The sequence below is a fragment of the Lepidochelys kempii genome, chromosome 1 (assembly GCF_965140265.1).
Source record: "Lepidochelys kempii isolate rLepKem1 chromosome 1, rLepKem1.hap2, whole genome shotgun sequence".
Lineage (NCBI taxonomy): Eukaryota > Metazoa > Chordata > Testudines > Cheloniidae > Lepidochelys > Lepidochelys kempii.
Genome location: NC_133256.1, coordinates 290,764,709 through 290,786,489, shown reverse-complemented (window position 1 = coordinate 290,786,489; position 21,781 = coordinate 290,764,709). Strand labels below are relative to the sequence as shown.

The 21,781-nt window shown below is 42.1% G+C and overlaps 1 protein-coding gene across 8 annotated transcripts in view; it reads right to left on the bottom strand.

The window, feature by feature from the left end:
• TAFA2 (TAFA chemokine like family member 2) overlaps positions 1-21,781 on the bottom strand; it is a 289,386-nt gene that overhangs the window by 189,186 nt on the left and 78,419 nt on the right. For 2 of the 8 annotated variants that reach the window (XM_073327950.1, XM_073327949.1), the window contains one exon: positions 5,316-5,526. The exons of the other annotated variants lie outside the window; for them this stretch is intronic. The gene's annotated coding sequence lies outside the window, so the exon portion shown is untranslated. The remainder of the gene's footprint in view (positions 1-5,315; positions 5,527-21,781) is intronic. 8 annotated transcript variants of the gene reach the window in all.

The window sequence follows — 21,781 nt, the reverse complement described above, 5'->3', positions numbered from 1 at the left end:
TCCCACTTTTAAAAGACTGGTATAGTGACAAATCAGAAATCGCTTCACTTGAGCATCATATTTATAAGATTAATGACAGTATTGGTTCATATTCTCTGTGTATATATAAAGTCTGCTGCAGTTTCCACGATATGCATCTGATGAAGTGAGCTGTAGCTCACGAAAGCTTATGCTCTAATAAATTGGTTAGTCTCTAAGGTGCCACAAGTACTCCTTTTCTTTTTGACAAAAATAAAGGATCTCATGTATTATACGCAGAATTAAACTCTCACTGAAAGGAAACCACATATGTACAAGGAGGTATATGAGAACATTAATGAGGTGGAACAATTAAGTAGCAATCCACAATTTTGTTCTTGTACAATGTTTTTTCCTAATTCATATAAATGGTTTTAAAATTAATACACTCACTGAAAAAGTCAATTAGTGGGGGGAAAAACACCCTTTGTCAGGTTTTATAATTCAACAGACAGCTTAATAAATTCCAACTATCAGTAAATATTTTCAGGATAGTCATTCTAGTGGATTCTATTCCACCAAATGTTTCTGACAGCACAGCATTTCTGATGCATTAGACTCTGCTTCAAAGCAATAGATATTTAAAGAAATCCATTATGACAATGTACATTATTTACTGTAATATTTGCCATGCTGAAACTGTTATGAAATAAAATAAAGCAGATACATACGGATTAAGGGCCTGCTCCTAATCCCACTGAAGTCAAGAAGAAAACTGATTTCAATAGGAATAAGACAGGACTCTAATGGGCCTGATATAAAGTCTATTGAATACAATGGAAAGACTTCTATTGACTTCAAGAGGTTTTGGATCTGGCCTGAAATGCAAAAGTGACACATATGTGTTGGTCTACCCAAAAACTGTCTCTCTTTACTGCTACCAACCATTTCTTAACAGATGTTGTAGAAACCATGTTGGTCCTATGATATCAGACAGACAATGATATAAGGTAATAAGGGTAAGGTAATTTCTTTCATTGGACCAACTTCTGTTGGTGAGAGAGAAGCTTCGAAGCTATGCAGAGCTCTTCTTCAGGTCTGGGAAAGGTGTTCGGAGTGTCACAGCTAAATACAAGTTGGAATAGATTGTTTAGCATAATTAACTAATGCCTGTTCTAAGGAAGCATTCAAGGTGAGTCGTAGAATCATGGTATTGTAGGACTGGAAGGGACCTCGAAAGGTCATCTAGTCCAGTCTCCTTCTCTCAAGGCAGGACCAGGTATTATCTTGACCATTCCTGACAGGTGTTTGTCTAACCTGCTCTTAAAAATCTCCAAGTGTTGGAGATTCCATAACCTCCCCAGGCAATTTATTCCAGTGCTTAACTGCCCTAACAGGAAGTTTTTCATAATGTCCAACCTAAACCTCCCTTGCTGGAATTTAAGCCCATTGCTTCTTGTCCTATCCTAAGCAGTTAACCAGAACAATTTTTCTCCCTTCTCCTTAGAAAAACCTTTTCTGTATTTGAAAACTGTTATGTCCCCTCTCAGTCTTCTCTTCTCCAAACTAAACAAACCCAATTTTTTTAATCTTTCCTCATAGGTCATGCTTTCTAGACCTTTAATAATTTATGTTGCTCTTCTCTGGACTTTCTCCAATTTGTCCACACTTTCCTGAAATGTGGTGCCCAGAACTGGACACAATACTCCAGTTGAGACCTAATCAGCACGGAGTAGAGCAGAAGAATTACTTCTCGTGTCTTGCTTACAATACTCCTGCTAATATATCCCAGAATGACGTTTGCTTTTTTTGCAACCGCGTTACACTGTTGACTCATATTTAGCTTGTGATCTAACTATGACCCCCAGATCCCTTTCTGCAGTACTACTTCCTAGGCAGTCATTTCCCAATTTGTATGTGTGCAATTGATTGTTTCTTCCTAAGTGGAGTACTTTGCATTTGTCCTTTTTGAATTTCATCCTATTTATTTGAGACCATTTCTCCAGTTTGTCCAGATCATTTTGAATTTTAATCCTATCCTATCCTCCAAAGCACATGCAACCTCTTTTAACTTGATATCATCCACAAACTTTATAAGTGTACTTGCTATGCCATTATCTAAATCATTGATGAAGATATCAAACAGAACCAGACCCAGGACTGATCCCTGCAGGACCCACATGACATGCCCTTCCAGGTTGACTGTGAATCACTGATAACTACTCTCTTGTAACAAGAAAAGTACTTGTGGCACCTTAGAGACTAACAAATTTATTTGAGCATAAGCTTTCGTGAGCTACAGCTCGCTTCATCAGAACTAGTTATGCACTCACCTTATAGTAGCTCCAACTAGGTTGTATTTCCCTAGTTTGTTTCTGAGACAGTCGTTCAAGACAATCTCAAAAACCTTACTGAGGTCAAGATATACCACATCTATCGCTTCCCCACATCCACAAAGCTTGTTACCTTGTCAAAGAAAGCTGTTAGACTGATTTGATGTGATTTGTTCTTGACAAATCCATGCTGTTATTTATCACCATATTATCTTCTAGGTGTTTCCAAACTGATTGCTTAATTATTTACTCCATTATCTTTCCAGGTACTGTAGTTAAGATGACTGGGCTAACTTTATTCCCCGGTTGTCCTTGTATAGATGAGCATTATATTTCCCCTCTTCCAGTCCTCTGGAATCTTTCCCATCTTCCATAACTTTTCAAAGGTAATTGTTAATGGCTCAGATATCTCCGCAGTCAGCTCCTTGAGTATTCTAGGATGCATTCTATCAGGCCCTGGTGATTTGAAGACATCTAACTTGTCTAAGTAATTTTTAACTTGTTCTTTCCCTATTTTAGCCTCCAATCCTACCTCATTTTCACTGGCATTCACTATGTTGGACATCCAATCACTACAAACTTTTCTGATGAAAACTGAAACCAAAAATCATTTCGCACTTCTGACATTTCCACATTATCTGTTGTTATTTTTCTCCCCTCATTGAGCAATGGGACTGCTCTGTCCTTGTTCTTCCTCTTGCATCCTGTGCAGTGAGGTGTCCCATTATCATCTCTGCAGCTGTAGGACAAAAAAAAGAGGAGTAGGGTTTGGTGGTTGCAGACTGTCGTAATAAATCCAGTTTCTTTTTTTTAGACCATGATCTTTAATGTCCAACAAAGTTATGAATTTAAGTTCCAAGACTCATCTTTTGAAGATGTTGTGCAGGTTTCCTTTGAGAAGGAGGACTGAGAGTGATCATTTTGTGAAAAGTATTCATCCACAGGTGATAGAAAAAATGATAAAACACAAAAACATCCTATGAGAGTTCATTTGACTGTAGTGATTGCCTTGGTTAACTCCTGTAATTGTTATTAGGGCATTTAGAGCATTGAATGACATACACCACATGTTGTGATGGGCATGTGTAGGACCCATAGATCTTGAAAGGTGTGTTGTGCGGGGTATTGGTCATTGTAGCAGTGGAGGTATGCCTGCAGGTTTTGCATCTGTTGTTCTGTCAGGGTCTGGTGCCACTTTGACTTGGTGGATTGTGGTCTGTGGGGATGCTTCTGATGAGCTTGGTGAGTTGCGGGGTTTGTCTGAAGGCCAGAAAGGTGTGGGTCTGGAAAAGATTTATTTCAGGATGTGGTCCCCATCAAGTATGGGTTATAACTGTTTAGTGATGCCCCATATGGTTTCCAGTGAGGGGATGACAACTGGAAGTGTGCAGTTGTAGGGGAGGATTTTTCTGTATTGAAGCAGGTTCTTTCAAGATAGTTGCTTGGCCCATTCCATGTGCAATCTACTTCTGTGGTGGAGTGTTCTTGTTTGGTGAAGGCAGTTTTCAGTGTGTTAAGGTGTGTACCCTGTACTTTCTCCTCGGAGCATTTTCTGTGGTATCTGAGGGCCTGGCTGTAGATAACTGATTTCTTGGTGTGCTTAGGGTGGTTCCTGGATCTGAGAAAATAGGTGAGGTGAACCATGGGTTTCTTTTATAGAGTTGTCTATAGGGTTCCGTTCTTGAAGCTGAATGATGTGTCCTGGAAGTTGATGCAGATAGGGGAGTTCTTGGGTGCTTACATTCATAACTTTGCTAGACATTAAAAATTAAGGCCTAAATAAAGATACTGGATTTATGGCTTATTACAACAATCTGTAACCCACTAAACCTCCTTTTTAATCCCATAACTTTATAGACCGCTTGAATGGTCCATTAGAACATGTGTTAGCTACTTATGCCAAACTATCTGTTCCACTTTGTATTTATCTTTGGCACTCCGAGTATCTTTCCCAGACCTGAAGAAGAGCTCTGTGTAACTCGAAAGCTTGTCTCTCTCTCACTGACAGAAGTGGGTCCAATACCCACCAATACCCACCCACCTCATCTCATTTTTTAAAGACACATATGTAAAGGTCCCCAGGCGAACTACTGTATATACCTATTTGCTAATGATAGGCCAGGGGGTCTCAAACTTCATTGCTCCACCACCCTCTTCTGACAACAAAAATTAGTGCACGACCCCAGGAGGGGGGGGTCAAAGCCAAAGCTCAAGGGCTTCCGCCCCAGGCAGGAGGCCTGTAATCTGAGCCCCGCCACCAAGCACTGAAGCCCTTGGGCTTCAGTCCTGGGTGGTGCGGCTTGGGCTTCGGCTTTGGCCCTGGTCAGTGTGGCTTGGGCTTTGGCTTCAGCCCCAGACCACAGCAAGTCTAATGCCAGCCCTGGTGACCTCATTGAAAAGAGGTTGCAACCCACTTGGGGGTCCCTGACCTACAGTTTGAGAGCCACTGTGATAGGCTAAGCAAGCTTAAAAACCTGAGGCATAAATGTATGCCCGATTATTTTTTCCTTCAGCACATTCTACAGACAGATTTGGTAGCTTGTGCAGTGAATCTAAGTAGGCAATGGTTGACGTCTCTGCCTCATTAAATACCAAAAAGGTTTTTGACACACACACAGCACTTTTTGTCATTCCTGAGGCTAAACTCCCATTGAACTTTCATTGACTTCAGTGATAATTTTCCACAAGCAAGAACTGCAGAATGAGGTTTGTTTCTGTGTGAAAGTCTGTCAGTCATTTCAGTTTACTTCTTATTATGAAAGAAGAAGTCACACAGCATGGAGAAGAAAAAAAAACTTAATTGGCTATTGTGATTACATAAGCATACATTTAATCCAATGCTTTTTATTTTTTTCAAATGAACCTGGGCCAGATCTTTAAAGGTAGTTAGGCATTGCTGAGCACAGAGTTGCAGCACTTAACTGATTTAGGAGCCTAAATATCATTTCACAGTCCTGCACAATTAAGTCCCCTCTACACAAAACAAGTTATGGCTTGGGAAACAGCAATAGTAAACTTCCTCACCCTGGGCTTCCAAAGCTCCAGACTCCAAAGTGAAGGGGACCACCCCTAATTCAATCCTGTCCTCTTTGCTGGGGCTACGAGAGGAAGTGCCAGTGGATATGGTGGTTTTGGTGATCTAGATGCCTCTTCTAGGAACTGGGAGTCCATCAAACACCTGTCAGATTGTGCAGCTTTTGTCACTTCTGATCCAGCCTGGATTTAGGCTGGTGACCTGGAGGTTAAAGATTCTTTATCAATACTCAATGCTCAAATAAATTTGTTAGTCTCTAAGGTGCCACAAGTACTCCTTTTCTTTTTGCGAATACAGACTAACACGGCTGCTACTCTGAAACCTGAAAATTATCAATACTGAGCCCTACATTCCCCTAACATTTTTTAATTTGTCTAGTGTTCAAAGGGGAACCAAAAGATGCTTAATGTTTTCATTATCATCTTTGAGAAGTCTCACACACCTCACCAAATACTCAGAGCTGTATATTGGGTATTTGTCTCCAGCAATGGTGTTCAAAGTGTGAGGCTGACTTACCAGAATAGTACTCACCTTTACCAGGGCAGCACTAGCCAGCCCAAAAAGGGTTATTTGTTATGTTTCCAAGGCAGTTTTATTCAAGATAAAGAAACTGGGTGATGAATATATAGATTCATGTTTTGCTTTTACTAAATGTCAAAGCCAGAAAGAAAACTGAATAAACTGCTATGACAACATGTCTCATACATGCCGAGCACTCACCACTCCTTTTCTCCAAGAGGTTTCCTGGGGACGCTGTCCCTCCCACATCTTCCAGAATGCACTTTACACATGGGTAGATGAAGACATAACAGAAAAGGTCTTACATTTCTCTCCTCAGATGCCCTGGTACGTATTGAAGAGCAAAGCTTAATGGAGCCAAAATGTCAAGTCTGCAGTCTGTGTGCACTCGGAAGGAAGCCTTGAATATTACTTTTCACTTAATTTTTCATAATTTCAATATACTGGCTGCCTGGTACACCAGCTCCAAAAAGTTACACTAATGGTTTGCTACTCCTACTAGCCACATAAGGTTTAAATTACTGAGTGCTTTCTATTTTTTGAGAGCTGTGCTCTGGGAATCTCAGTGCATGAAAATAGTTCAATGCATTAATTAGTCGTGAACTTCTCTAGAGGACTCTTTTCCAAGGACTCATGAAGCATATCTGATCCAAAACAGAGGAGCACCTTAGCACCACCTATCTTGTCTGACAGGTTATTCACCTTTTCATATTGTCAGGCAATCCTTGAGATAAATCCAAGCATCCCAATCCCACTGTCCCACCTGTAGTGCTTGGTTACATTCATACCTTTCAACCTGCCAAGGCCCAACTGTGGGTTGTAATATGTAACAAGTATTCAAAATAAGGACCTGTGAAGGGGAACACTCACTGCCAGCACTGCCCAGGGGTCAGGCAGGAGCATGGCAGGTTTCTCTCTTTCTAGGCACTGCAAAGATTTGCCTCTGGCCAGGTCAGACATTTGAGTCCAAGTCTGTAAAGAGCCCAACAACAGGGTAGCCTTCTGGGTTAGGCAAAGGACCCCAAGCTTCTCCTTAGGTCAGGGGCTCATGGTCTGGAGACTTCTATCTTCAGGGCCTTCCCTCAACTAGATTGCCCACACCACAGCTTTTGTAATTGGCCCCTCCTTAGCAGCTGGTAGGGGACCCTAGGCCCACGCTCTTCACCAGGGCCCAGTGGTAAGCGGCTACATCCTGCACCCTAGAATGCTATGCAGCTGTCTCCCAGGATCACTTCCTACCACTTCCCAACAGGTAAAGTAAAGATCTCTAAGAACTGAACACAAAGATACGGTCTCTAACCTTCAGAGAGTTTCATGTCCCTTCTTTGTTGGCCTGGCCATGCTTCAGGCAGCAAGAGCTCTTGCAACACTTCCTCCCAGGAGCTCAGAGTGTAGGTCGACTCACCTCACTGTGTCAGCTACAGAGCTACTCTGCCTCTCTTTTAAGTTCCTCCTCTAGCCCATGCAAACTTTGTGTGTGTAACAGGTGTCATCAGATGTCACCGGTGCTCTGCTCTGTTCAATGATGATAACAGTTGGCTGCGTGTGTGTTCCCTCTGTGTGCTGCCCCGGCTCTGCAGATATCTGACACAGCAGACCCCAAGAGAACCCCCAATGACCACAGACTCCGATAAGGTACGAAGGCACCCGGCCAGGTTTATTATCAAAGCACAGTAATAGTTTCCCGCAGACTCTACAGGACTTACTACAAATACGTACCCCCTGACAATGGACCAGCTCAGTCAGCGGTGGGACTTACCACTGCCCCCTAGACCAGACAATGATATCCACTCAAGGATGCATTCTTATACACAGGTACAAACAAGTTACACATCACTCCTGACGCATTGAGGTACAACCCCTCTACATGTTAGGGTGCTGCCTCTCTCCTAGTACATGTTGGTTCAAACAAACAACTCTATCCATCATATTATCCTTTTGATCCTGTCTTTAGGATGGGTCAGCCTGTTCCTCATTATCTCTGTGGAATGTGTTCGTAACAGAATGTTCTGGTGCTATCCTGTCACATGTTCATCCTATTAGTACTTGATACCTTTTAGATATGTCTATACATGCAAATAGCTGCCTTCTTCTCGCCAACTTCCATGAGCAGGGTCTGCCTCTGCCTCACAGCTTAACTTTGCTTTATGTTAGCAAAGTCTTGACCATTACTTTAGTTCAGGCCTCAGGCCTCATACCAGGCCTCTAATACTAAGGGTTCATGTTTCAGGGCCTCATCTTACTACAACAGGGTGGAGCTACTAGGGCCCTGAGCAGCTCTTTAACCCCTTCCTATCCCGTGTGGGGTTTGTAAGCCTCAGAGATACAAAAAATACATTTGTTTAGGAAACTTAACATGCTGAGGAATTCCTTCTTTAGTGTAAGTAACTTACTATAGCCTCAGTTTCATGATTCTTTATTTCTAATATAAATACTTTTCAACAATAAAGTGAAGTGACACCCAATTTCTGTGGAATATAAGTAACTGAGTCTAGAGTGAGGAATCCTTAAGAGGTGTGGTTATATGATGTAGTAATATTTAGGTGGCATTGGGAAGACAAGATTAACAAACTCAGTTTACTGCCAATAAGGTAAGCATATGCACATCAGTTAAAATATATCAACAATTGAAAAAGCAAAAAGTCCAGTCTCATGACAAAAATCAAACCATCCAGCCACAGAAACAAACCAAACAAATCCACATTCTTCTTCATAGTCCCATGCCTCCTTCACACTTCCTGAATGCCTGTATAACATATATGCTTTACAGAGTGTTCCAAAGCTCAGCAAATTCAGGCTATTTCAGACCAACTATAAGGAATGAATTTCACAAATTGAGGAGTCCTTGATGAAAAATGCCCTTCCAACAGCTTTCTCCAGTTTAAATAGAGGGGGCTTCAGCTTGTTTGCTTCCACTGCTTACAATGGGATGAGTATCCTATAAGAATAAAAATAGTCTTTCAGGTAGACATGTCCCAGACCCTATGGCAAAACCAACACCTTAAATTCAACCTGGAAACCACACAGCCACACAGATCATGGAGCATTTGTATAATATGCTCTGAAGGAGATACCCTGCTCAGTAAGCAGACTACTTCATTCTACATCTTTCTAAACTTCTGAATGGACTTAATATTGATCGCAACATTGAGTATATTGTAATAATCTAATATCAAAGCTTCAAAAAGATATTGATAACTGCTGCAAGATTTGCTGGCCAGACAAAAGTGAGAGCGAGAGCGCGAGCGTGTCCTGGTCACAGCTGCAACTTCACCACCAAAAACAACCAATCTAACCAGACCCCCAAATTGTGAACTCAAGTAGCACATAGCAGATGCACAATTAAGAGAACTGATAAAATCTGCTACAGTAACTCTTCTAGATAGCTCCCCAACGTACAAACATCAGCTCTGTCAATAGATAGCTGATTTCTTAACACCATTTGTATTGGGTGGGCACATTTAACAGGAATTTCATTTCACTACTTCACAAGCTGCCAACATACCCCTTTGTCATTACAATTCTTTACATGTTTTTTGTTTCACTAGTCACAGTTGCAAGGTACAGAATATCACAGTGAAGTCTCATCTCACCAGCTCACTGCTATAAACTACAGTACTACTGTAGAAGTCTGGCAAGACTAAGACTTTTTTTTTTTTAAGTTGAAATCACAAAAGAAAAGTTAATGGCTACAATCATCCGCTCCTTCCTCCCACCGCCTCATTAAGTTCTATAAGAAACTGTGGCTCCATGTGTAGACATACTGCATCCATCAGGAGGGACTGGATTTAGGGCCTTCATCGCCAGATGTGCACACCTGTATCACCTTAGTCGAGCAGCCACTGGGGAAGATATAAGCACGATAATAGTTTATTGTATAGCCCTATGTATTGTCTATTTAGACAGAAATGTTTCTGCTCATACTATAACTGCTCTCTCACTGCTGAATCACATCCTGAGCAAAGAAAGTGGCCAGTAAATCTGTAACAGCCTCTTTTTTACTTCCTTGCCTACAAAAATTTTAAAATGATTGAAAACTACTGAAAGAAGAAAACAAGTACTGCTAGCCAGTGTGAGACAACATACTATGGACTCATAAGGCAAGTTCTTATAAATTCCCTTTGAGTCAGTCATATGCTAATTTGTGTGTTTTATATTATTTTTTGTTTTAGTGTTTTAGTTTTATGCATACACTGCATATGTTAGTTAAGCTAACAGGGTATCCTTTCTTGCCTTCTGATCATAGTATAAATGAAGAATACAAAGAACTGTTTTGTAATTAATACAGAGGATTGTACCCGATATTTTGCATCAGAAAGGCTTGTACCAGGAATTTTGCTGGAACATGAACTGAATGATCTAAACATTAGTATTAGCTTTTCATAGGGTTGCTGAAAACATGAGCATGGGTTTTTCCTGGTATATCCTCTAGAGCAAATTACTTGCAATGCAATTCCTCGAACTTTTAATCTTGCCCTTCTGCACTATGGCTACTAAGAGAAAAACAGAGCTTATTCCATAAAGGATGATATGGAAACTCATGCATTATATCCTTACTATGTTGTGAAGCTTCAGGAAAGCTATTAAATAACATTATCAAAAGTTGATCCTTTGAGGTGAATATCAAAATATATTGACCCAAAAGACAGCTAATGACTGAGGTGGATCAGAGACCAATATTTATAATTTTTATGAGGGATAATAAATTTTGATGTTCATTAAAACAAGAGGTCAGTGGGCCTGTGAAGAGGTGTCCACCCCACAAAGGATTAGAAGGGGTTAAGGTGGCCAGGTAGGCCAATTAACCGCCCTGGCTGCACCTGGAGGAAGAGCCAGGGAGCTGATTAAAGGAGGCTCACCTGGGCAGAAGGAGGTGGTACTCCCAGAGAAGGGGGAGAACCAGGAAGAGTAGGAAGCCGTCCAAGGAAGGAGCAGTAAGGACTGAAAGGGTAGATCCCAGAACTACTGAGCTGAAGGTCCCTGGACTGGAAGTAGTAGGTGGACCCAAGTTTCCCTACAGGTCACTGGGGAAGTGGCACCATCAGAGCAGCACAGTAGAAGACTATGTGGACTATGTGAAGACTATGTGGGACTATTTGCATAGAAGGATTTTAGACTAACCCCAGAAGGGGTAACACATAGATGGTGACCTGGCCAGAGGGCCGAGTCATGAAGAGGATGCTGCGGTTCCTGGAGTGAGGCAAGTCTGTAGGGTGAGAGGATGAAGGGAGAGGCCCACCTGAAGAGGGTGCACCAACTGGCAAAGCTAATCCCCAGGACAGCCAGCAGGAGGCGCCACTACAGTGAGTGGACCCCATGACAGAGTCAAATTCTGTAGCCTTTGTTCAGGCCAAACTCCCACTTACAATAATGAGAGTCTTGCCTAATGACTGGAAGACTTGCCCCAAATACCACTACTAATTAAAGCTCAAGAAGGTGCTCAGTTCTGTACAACATATAAATTAAAATAGTCCCTGCCCTGAGCAGCATAGGTCAAAACGATAGATATAGATAAGACTGAATGCACTCAGTGCCCAATCCAAAGTGAAAAGGAAACTTTTCATTAACTTCAATAAGTGTTGGACCAGGCTCTAAGAAATCAATGAGAAGGTGTCAACTTAGAAAGTTACATTTTCATTTGTTTGGGTGATTGATTTATTTGTTTTTGGAGAGGTTTTTTGTTTTCATCATGTCAGCAGGTTCGATTTTGTGGGCCTCTCAAAAGAATATGTATTGTTACAACACTTGTTTATTAAATCATTCATATGCAAGTATTCTAGAATTCCATCTAATTATTACAATAGGAAGTATCAGTACTGTTTTTATTTTGAAACAAAGCTTTTAAATGAACCTTTTAGAGGGACTTGAGGTCCAGAATTTGCTTCTGCAAGATGATTAATAGATTTCACCTAACTCAAGGTAGCCAGTTAGGATGTGCCCATTCACTTATATAATCTAACTGGTTAACACCAGTCCATGCCTCTGAATCACAATCACATGATTGTTTGCAGCCCAGTCACTGCCAGGATTTCTCTTATACATACAACAGTACATAATTAGAGATGATTTTTAAACCAAAAAAAGAAAGAAACTGAGGGGCCTGAGAAATTTTTTTCAAAATTTGAAATGTTTCTAAATTCAAAAAATAATTCAACCAGGTTTATATATAATGGCCCAGACCATCACCTTCTGGAGTTTATCCTCTTTCATTCCTTGTGCAGATATCACAGAAAACAATCCAGGTCAATATTGTACATTTACATATCAGCCCTCACACAGTCCCAAGGAATCTTACAATTCAAATAATGTTAGAAACACCAGTAAACATGAAGTATTTTAATCTTGATTAAGAATCAGAGTCAGAGTCAGCTTTGGGAATATCAGTCAGTAATTTCCTTCACAGACAACATGCATAATATTAACAGCCCTCATCAGGGCAACCTAACAAGTGGATCTTGAGGGAAGACTAGGACAATCTACACTAATAATGATCTGATAGACCAACAACCGTAGTTTATAATGAATATTGAATTTCACCACTAATCCATTCAGAAATTTCAAAAGTGGTGTAATGTGTTCAAATAATCTCATTGTAAGGAAAAATCTTGCAGCAACGTTTTTTGTCTGCAGCAATTTACTAACAGTGTGAGCTGAAAATCCCAGTAAGAGTGAATTACAGTAATCAACCCCGGAGATGACAAAAGCATTAATCAGCATCTCCCTAACTTTACTGATGATCATAGGTCTCAGCCTGGCAATGGTACAAAGATGACAAAAAGAAGCCTTTGAACAGATGCAAAATACTTATCATATAATAAATCTAAGGGCTGTGTAACACACTGTGACCAGCTGTGTCAAATTATGCTGAAAAATAAAAAAAAAACTAAGAGAAGGGGAAAGCCTATGCAATTGAATAATTGATTTAAATTTTTAGTAATACAGTTTCTATTCCCCGAAGCATACAATGGGGACTGAATTTTTCCAAATGAATCAAATGGTGGTAAATGAAAAATTAAAATTAAAAATACATTTAGTAACTTTTTAAATGACCTGAAAACTTGGTAACATACTAAATCAACTGATTCAAAAATGAACTTGGGGAGGGCAGACTTCAGCTTAAATTGGACCTCTAATGAAAGTCAGCAATGTAAAAACACTTTCCTCAATTAATATAACACATTTGATTAAGGAAGCCACAAAATATAACATTCTTTATTGAAGATAGGTACAAACTGGAAACAGTTTAATTAAATGGCCACATTCTGCATCCTTAATCACGTCAGCAATCACACTGACTTCCTGGGGATGATTCACATGGGTAAAATGAGCAGGGTTGGCTCACATATCAGTGAAGATTTAGATAAACCAGTAAACCAGCTTTTGTAAAGGGAAATCATGCCTCACCAATCTACTACAATTTTTTGAGGGAGTCAACAAACAGGTGGACAAGGGTGATCCAGTGGACATAGTGTATTTGGACTTTCAGAAGGCCTTTGACAAAGTCCCTCACCAAAGGCTCTTAAGCAAACTAAGCAGTCATGAGCTGAGGGAAGGTCCTCCAATGGATCAGTAATCGGTTAAAAGACAGGAAACAAAGGGTAGGAATAAATGGTCAGTTTTCAGAATGGAGAAAAGTAAATAGTGGTGTCTAGATATCTGTACTGGGACAAGTATTGTTCAACATATTCATAAATTATGTGGGGAAAGGAGTAAACAATGAGGTGGCAAAGTTTGCAAAATTACTCAAGATAGTTAAGGCCAAAGCAGACTGTGTGAGATCCCTTTGTAACTCTTTGAATTGGGTGACTGATCAACAAAGAGGCACTGAGTGCAGTAAGTGAAATTCTATGTTGATAAATGCAAAGTAATGCATATTGGAAAACATAATCCCAAGTATACATATACAGTGATGGGGTCTACGTTAGTTACCACCACTCAGGCAGGAGATCTTGGAGTCATTGTGGACTGTTCTCTGAAAACATCCGCTCAATGTGCAGCAGCAGTCAAAAAAGCTAACAATGTTAGGAACTATTAAAGGGATAGATAATAAGACAAAAGAGGTCATAATCCCACTATATAAATCCATGGTACACCCAACCCTTGAATTGCCCCATCTCAAAAAAGATATATTGGAAATATAAAAGGTACAGGGAAGGGCAACAAATATGATTAATGGTATGTGACAGCTTCCATATGAGAAGAGAGATTAAAAAGACAGGGACTGTTCATCTAGGAACAGAGATGACTAAGGGGGGATATGATAGAGGTCTGTAAAATCATGAATGGTGTAGAGAAAGTGAATAAAGAAGCATTATTTACCTCTTCACATAACACAAGAACCAGCGGCCACCCAATAAAACGAATAGGCAGCAGGTTTTAAACAAACAAAAGAAAGTACTACTTCACACAACACACAGTCAACCTGTGGAATTCATTGCTAGGGGATGCTGTGAAGGCCAAAACCATAACTGGGATCAAAAAAGAATTAGATAAGTTCAGGGAGGATAGGTCCATCAATGGTTATTAGCCAAATGTTCAGGGACGCAACACCATGCTCTGGCTGCCCCTAACCTCCAGCTGCCAGATGCTGGGACTGAACGGGAATGGGTCACTCAGTAATTGCCCTGTTCTGTTCATTCCCTTGGAAGCCCTGGGATTGGACACTGTTGGAAGACAGGATACTGGGCTAGATGGATCATTGGCAGATGGACCACTGGCAGAAGTGCTGGAACAATTTTTATAGTGTGGGTGCTGAGAGTCATTTAGCCGAACTGTAAACCCTGTATATAATGGAAACTACTTCATGTCAGGGGATGCAGCAGCACCCTCAGCAACCCTAGTTCCAGCACCTATGACCATTGGTCTGACCCAGTATGGCCACTCTTATGTTCTTATATTTTAACTGCCCTATTTAGATTGGCTTCAGTGGCAGCAGAAGTGACTCAGGGCCCTACAACAGATGCTCAGAACCTTCCAGGTTTAGGCCAGTGGTGGTTGGCACTTATTGGAATCATCACTTAATGGTTAGGGGGTCAGTCCCTTCTTAGTACAACAGAGGGTTGGTAGGGGAGCCCAGGACCTCCCACTCCACCAGACTCCAGACAGGGCCCTGTAAGGATTACCAAAGGTTTAGCACACAGTAATGCCCTAAGACTGTCCTTCCTGGGCCACTTCCTACCACCCACTCTATTGTCCATGTTTTGCAGTCTGTAGCACAAAGGTAATAGGAAAAGGTACTAACTATTCCACCTTCAGGCTGCCTAGGCCCAGCAAGTAGGCTCCTCTTTTCCAACAGAGGATACCGCAGCATTCCTACTCAGGAGTTCCTGGGGCATGTCCTTATCTCTGCCTTGTCAGGCCCCTTCTGAGCTCTCAGGCTTCCCTTTTAAGCTCCACCTCCATCTGGACCATGGTCTACAGGTGTGGTTTGCTGGGGTCATCTGGGCCCAGAGTTGCTCTTTAAGCCTTCAGTTCTAGTGTGGGATTATACACCCTGTCAAAAGGCCCTTATAAATAAAAAGAGTTGAGGGTCCTGGACTTTGCAGGATTAGGTCCTAGCTGACCAGAATCACTAATATTTACAAAACTAAAAATTACAGGCATTTTCCAAATACAGTTGTAACCAAGTTCATACTTATCTGAAAAATGTGGAGGTCATTATAAAAAAATAGCATCTTAATTGTGTGTTAGGCTGGATAACAAATTAACTATCAGTTAACCTGTCCAGTGTTGCATGTCGCAGCTGGTCACTTTAATTTATTAGAAGGTATAAAAAACCCACAAAATTTGAGACAAAGGCTACCAAGAATTACAGATAGATTTTACTGTTTCTCTGCCTCCCACCCCCAACCCCGATTACTCTCAGGTAAAACAAAAACATTTGTGTCCTGGAACAAACATTTAGGGAGTGTCCACACTAGCCTTTACAAATGAGTTTACTATCACAAAGTTAATTAGCAATCAATTTATTTGAGGTAAAAATGTCTAGTATAGACAAAACCAATGAGGAGTCCAATACAGCAGTCTGACTTCCTGGATCCAAAGATGCAGAAATTTAAATTCAGCTTCTTGTAAGTCAATGCAGATGTATTTCTTTTAATCTACAAAAATGACATTTGTCTTTAGCTCTATTAGATAGTAAGCTCTCTGAAACAAGGAACCATCTTTCTGTTCTGTGTGTTTGTACACCACCTAGCACAACGGGATCCGGGTCTATGACTAGGACTCCAAGATGCCACTGTCATGCAAATGATAAATAATGTTCTTGTACACAGTGTGTGCCATATACATGAAAAAGGAGGATCATAAAAATTGATTTAGGCAAATCACTGGTATTTTATATTTAACTCATCAGTAAATGTGGATACAATACAGAGAACTACCTCAGAAAGTTATAGGTATAGGTAACAGTTATAGGACTCTTTAACATTTTGTACCATCCCAAGAGTCTGCATTTCCTGTTGTCAGTTTTGCATGGGCTACTGTCATTTCTTGCCAGAGAACAGCATGAAACTAACAAGCATGACAAGATCAGAAGAAGCAATGACACAGGGCATGACTGCGGACATATGAAAACACCCAAAAAGAATACTGACAAATGTCATAATGTAATGCTTTTCACATGATGTCTGGCCTGTGTTCAAACTGGGAAATTTACTTTAAAATAAAGGAGACTAATTCTGCTCTCAGAGCCAACACAGCAGATCTCAGATCTGACGTGCTGCCCCCCTGCACATGTGGTGCTCCCGACGGGAGACCAGAATATCAGTTGAGGTCAGTCATGTGGATCTGACAGTGTTTTGCCTGAAGTTTTTCACCATGACCAGTATTTCCTAGGTGGGGCAGAGGTTGGAAGTGGCCAGATTTTTGGAAAGGGGTCTGATTTCTGATGCCAGCAACATGGGAGCTCAGTGGCAAACGGCATCACCCTTTATTTTGCTTTGTTGCTAACTCGATAAATACAAGTAAAATTTTGCTTAATGTTCCCACAAAATGCTTAGTGTTTACTCACTACTACACAGCTCTTAATGAAGCAGTATTTTATGAAGATGGTCCCCACCAGCCAGAATTTTAGAATTGCCATTTTTAATTCAAAGCCCCTTTTTCACAGTTTATACACAGAAAGAAATATTTCCCACAATGTAAACCCTCAAAACACTGCGCTAAGCAAGATGTGGACAGCTTTCTTTTACGATTCCATTCCACTTCTATGCAATGCAGAAATTTCTTGGACACAACATCAAAGAGGAGTCTGGATGGCCTCATATAATTGTACACGTGTAGTAACGTGCTGACTTATCCAGGGCAGGAAGATGGGTTGACTACAAGAAAGTTGTTTCCCCAAAATTGTTTTCTAATTCTTTTCCTTGAGATACATTTCTCAAAGCAGAATCCAGTGCAGTGAACCACACACTTCACAGGGGGAAAAAAGTACAAAATAAAAAAAATTGATGAGAATGGCAAACATCCCAGAGTGGTGCATTACCAATAAAAAGGCTGCTCATTACCATAGATGGATTTGGAGTTACGGCAAAAGGATAAAAGAGCTAATATTAGTAGTTTCTCAAAAGAAACAGCACTGCTAGAAAATTCAGACAGCTTTCAACCTCCATTGGCTAATACTGATGGTGAAGATGGATGGTTTCTCATCAGAAAAGATGGTGCTGAGTTTAAAGCACAAGATTAGCAGTCAGTTGATCCAGGATCTGTTCGTGTACGACTTTTGTCTAGTCACGTTCCCTCTCTATAATGCAGGTTCCCTCTTCGTAATAGGTGGATAAACTTTGCAACCTTAGAAGTGTTGTAACGATTAGTTTGTAAAGCACTTTGAAATCCTCAGATGGAAGGTATGATGGGATGTCAGCCCCACACCGGCATGCGAGGGGTTAACAGAGCCCTAGGGAGCCTGCATGAGAAGAGGACAGCAAAAGAGAGTCTGTGAGAAGCAGCCAATCCGGGCCCAGCAGGCCCATATAAGAAGAGCTGCAGAGCAAAGCAGGATCAGTGGCGGACAGAAACTCAAGGAGAGAAGACTGTCTCCATGATAGCCTGAAACCCTGCAATGCAGTCAGGGACCCAGGGTGTAGAGGAGCTTCAGATGGGCTGCTGGGACTGAGTAGGGTGCAGTGGCTGCAGGGAAGTGGCCCAGGAAAATGCAGCGGTAGTCAAGGCAAAGGAATGCAGTAAGTAACTGTGGTTCAAAGGGTCCCTGGAGGAGTGGGCAGTCCTGGGTCTCCCCCCATTCACCATTGGGGAAGTGACTGAACATTCAGACTGCTGTACTAAACCCCGGAAGAGGGGAGCTCAGAGGGATGTGTCATGAAGAGAATGCCATGGTCCCTGGAATGATGTGGGTCAGAGAGCAGATGTGACAGCGGGTAAGGCTCCATCGGGAGAGGGTGTACTGACAGGTGAACCTCATCCCCAAGACAGCCAGCAGGAGGCACCACCATGGTGAGTAAAGCCCCACCTCAGAAGGCACTATACAAAATACAATTTTTTTAATTCCCTATACACTGATCTATAAGAAAGTGGATACTAATCTGTGAAGATGTGGACAATGGATGCATTAGCCTTTTCCTTCATTTAACATGGGGAATAGAAGCCACAACCAGAATACGCTTGTGGGGCGAACCATAGAAATTTTGTCCTTCGGGCTTCTTCTCCAAAGCAAACACCACTAGCAATCAACACCTGCTCAATGTACTGGGAAAGAGCCAGGGCTTTTCAGCCCACTCTTATTCCCCTAGGACCAAAGCTTTCCTGCTCTACCAGCAGCAGCAGTTTCCAGAAGGAGTTTACAGAGGAAATCTAAGGAAATCTTCATAACTTCAGAGCTCCTTCCCCAAAGCCAGCACTAGCTACTGTTCAGTGCACAGGGAGTAAGTCGGGTCTTCTGGTCTTTTGTGCTGCCACACCAGATCCAGAGGGCATTAGCAGCCTCCCCTCCCTTCCCTCCACATGGGTTAAAAAAAAAAAGTGGCAGGAGAAGACTTTGCAGCTTCCTGACACCATCACTCTCTACCGTCGTACACTATTTCTGAAGCATCAGCTATGGGGTGAGAAACTTTTTACGGATACTTTTTTCCCTATGAAAAAGAAATAATATGATTAGGGAAGCTCAAACTATTCTCCACATTCAGGCCTGGACTCGGGTCAGATAGGGCCCTCTGTAAATGTTGAAATTAGGGCCTCCACCCCAACCACAAGATCATGAACGCTACTCCTCTAAAATCTGCTTCCTTTGACTGGTCAGTCCATGTGAATTGGGATTGGAGGCTGTGCCATTAGCAGGCCCACAAGCACATCTGGCCGCATTCACACTGAAGCACTAATAGGTACGAGTTATAGTTTACATATGAATACACAGTAATCTTTTGGAAAGTCAGTCTTGAATACTTAGATATGGAAACAGAGACAAATCCATTTAGCAGCTAGTACAGTTTCCCTACATCCTTTCTTGTCTCCTCACATTTTTCCCCTAAATACTGCAATTCATTTCCAAACACAAAGAAACAATTTGTTGTGATCCAAGGAACTCTTGTAATTATATCTTTAAAACTTAAATAGTTAATTGATAGTGTTGTTATTAAAAACATACAAACTGAGCTATACGAACTGAGTTTTTGTTTTATGAATGCCTTAATTCTCAGCATCATTAAAAGAAAAGCTAGATGAGGAATTATCCTAAACAGAGCAGCGCAAAGAGCATCACATTCAAAGTAAACACGTGAATTTTAATTTTTGCTCTGCAAACTTGCATTTTTATGCCAAAAGATAAAAGTAGCTTTTGTAGAAGACACTGCTTTCCACTTGTGAAAATGGAACTTGTGCACCACAGCAAAGGGAAGTGATGAAAACCAAATGTAAGTTCTCGGTACATTGACACACATTCACCTGTTGCAACTTATCTTCTTAGTTAGCTGCTCTCACCCTGCTGAAGGCCAAATGTCCTGAGAGAGTGAGGGATAAAACATTGGTTCAACATAGGTGTTTCAAAACATATTCTAACATTCACCAAAAGGAGCTTCTTTTCGAAAATCTCTGTCCACACAAAATCCAGTGCCAAAGAAGTATCCTCAATGGCAGCATTTCTCCCTCTATAGCTTTATTGATCTCTGATATCCATAGATCAGCAGCAGTGACTGCCACACTCCCGATTCTCACACCAATCATTATGGTAATATCATGTCAGACTCCTTCTGCGTGAGTCTAGCTAGCTGCAGCAAACTGGCTACAAACTAAGTGATTTTGCTTATGGGGAACTGCAGAGGAAAAGACTAAGTCGCCAAAGCCAGCAGAAAGAGAAATAGTTTTACTGGAGTGTCAGAAGCAGCAGTATTTACAACTTTTATGAGATCATTGTGCTTGCATCTGTGGAAGGGCTCTGAAGCAGAGGATTCAGCTTGTGTTATCTAGCAAAAAAGAAGAGACTGTAAGGAGAAGCTGAAATCTGAGAATAGTGATGCTTTTTAGTCAACTACTGTAGTGAAGGCAAAGTGGTTGATGTTTGGCTTCAGATTGTGAAAATCTGAATGCTGTGAAGAGGAAAAAAAGACAAAGATACTAGTTATGTCTAAAACTGAATTAAAAAAGGAGAAGTGAACCAGTGAAAATAAGAAACTACCGCTTCTCTGCCCACCACCAAGCCAAACACCTTTACCTTTGTTGTCAGATTGTTGGCACCAAACCTATTTTTTCATTTGAACTATCTGGTTATTTCACCACTTCTGGAAACCTCACATGAAACCTTTCTTCAAGAAATATCTAGTTCAGTGGTGGGCAACCGATGGCCCATCAGGGTAATCCGCTGGCATGCCGCCAGACAGTTTGTTTACATTTGCATGGCTGCCCGCAGCTCCCAGTGGCTGCAGTTCACAGTTCCCAGCCCATGGGAGCTGCAGAAAGTGGCACGGGCCACAGGGACATGCTGGCCGCTGCTTCCCACAGCTCCCGTTGGCCAGGAACGGCTAACCACAGCTACTGGGAACTGTGGGCGGCTGTGCAAATGTAAACAAACTGTCTGGGGCCCGCCAATGGATTACCCTGATGGGGCACATGTGGCCCACAGGCCACAGGTTGCCCACCACTGATCTAGTTCCCTTTTGCAGTCTAAAGTTATTTGTACTGGCTTTAGCTAAACATCCAAACATCTGGGTGCTTATCCTGACCAGAACTTGGAACATTTTGAGGTCAGTCTATCTTATCTATTATCCAGAATATCTCCCTTACTGTCTAGTCCTAATCCATAACCATAGCTGACGCATAATAGAGGCCAGGGGAAGCTAAGCCTCCCTAAACCTCATGCAACGGGGGGCAGAGGTGTGGCAGATTGGAGCCCTCTGAAAAAACTCCCCATGCTCCAGGGCTGGAGGAGTTGTCACTCCCTGCCACGGAGCCGTGACGAGGGCACTGAGCTTTATCAATCTCGGGGAGGAGCAAGTGGTGGGTAGGACCTCGGGGGGAAGAGGCAGAGTGTGGGTGGAACTGAGGCGGGACCGTGGGTGGAATGGGGCAGGACTAGGGGGAAGGGGCAGAATGGGGAGGGGGCATGGGTGGGGCCACAGGTGGAAGGGGTAGAATGGGGGAAGGGCTCTGGGCTTGGCACTTCAGCCAGGGCCAAGAGCTCCACCGTGGTCCCAGCCTGGCTGGGACTGAGCTCTGAGCCCACCCCCACACACACCCCACCCCGTGGCCCCAACTGAGCTCTCAGTCTCCCCTCTGCCCTGGTCAGTCCCCGCCATGGCCAAGGGCTGGAGGAGCTCTCCTGTGGCAGGGGCACAGAGCTTTTCCACTCTCAGGGCCACGGGTTGTGGTAGGGCTTTGGACAAAAGAGGCAAGCAGGGGGCTAGCCTCCCCAAGTGGAAACTTCACCCACTGCCCATGTCCATACCATAATTACCTCTGCCTACAAACTGTGATGCTCAAAATATTATAG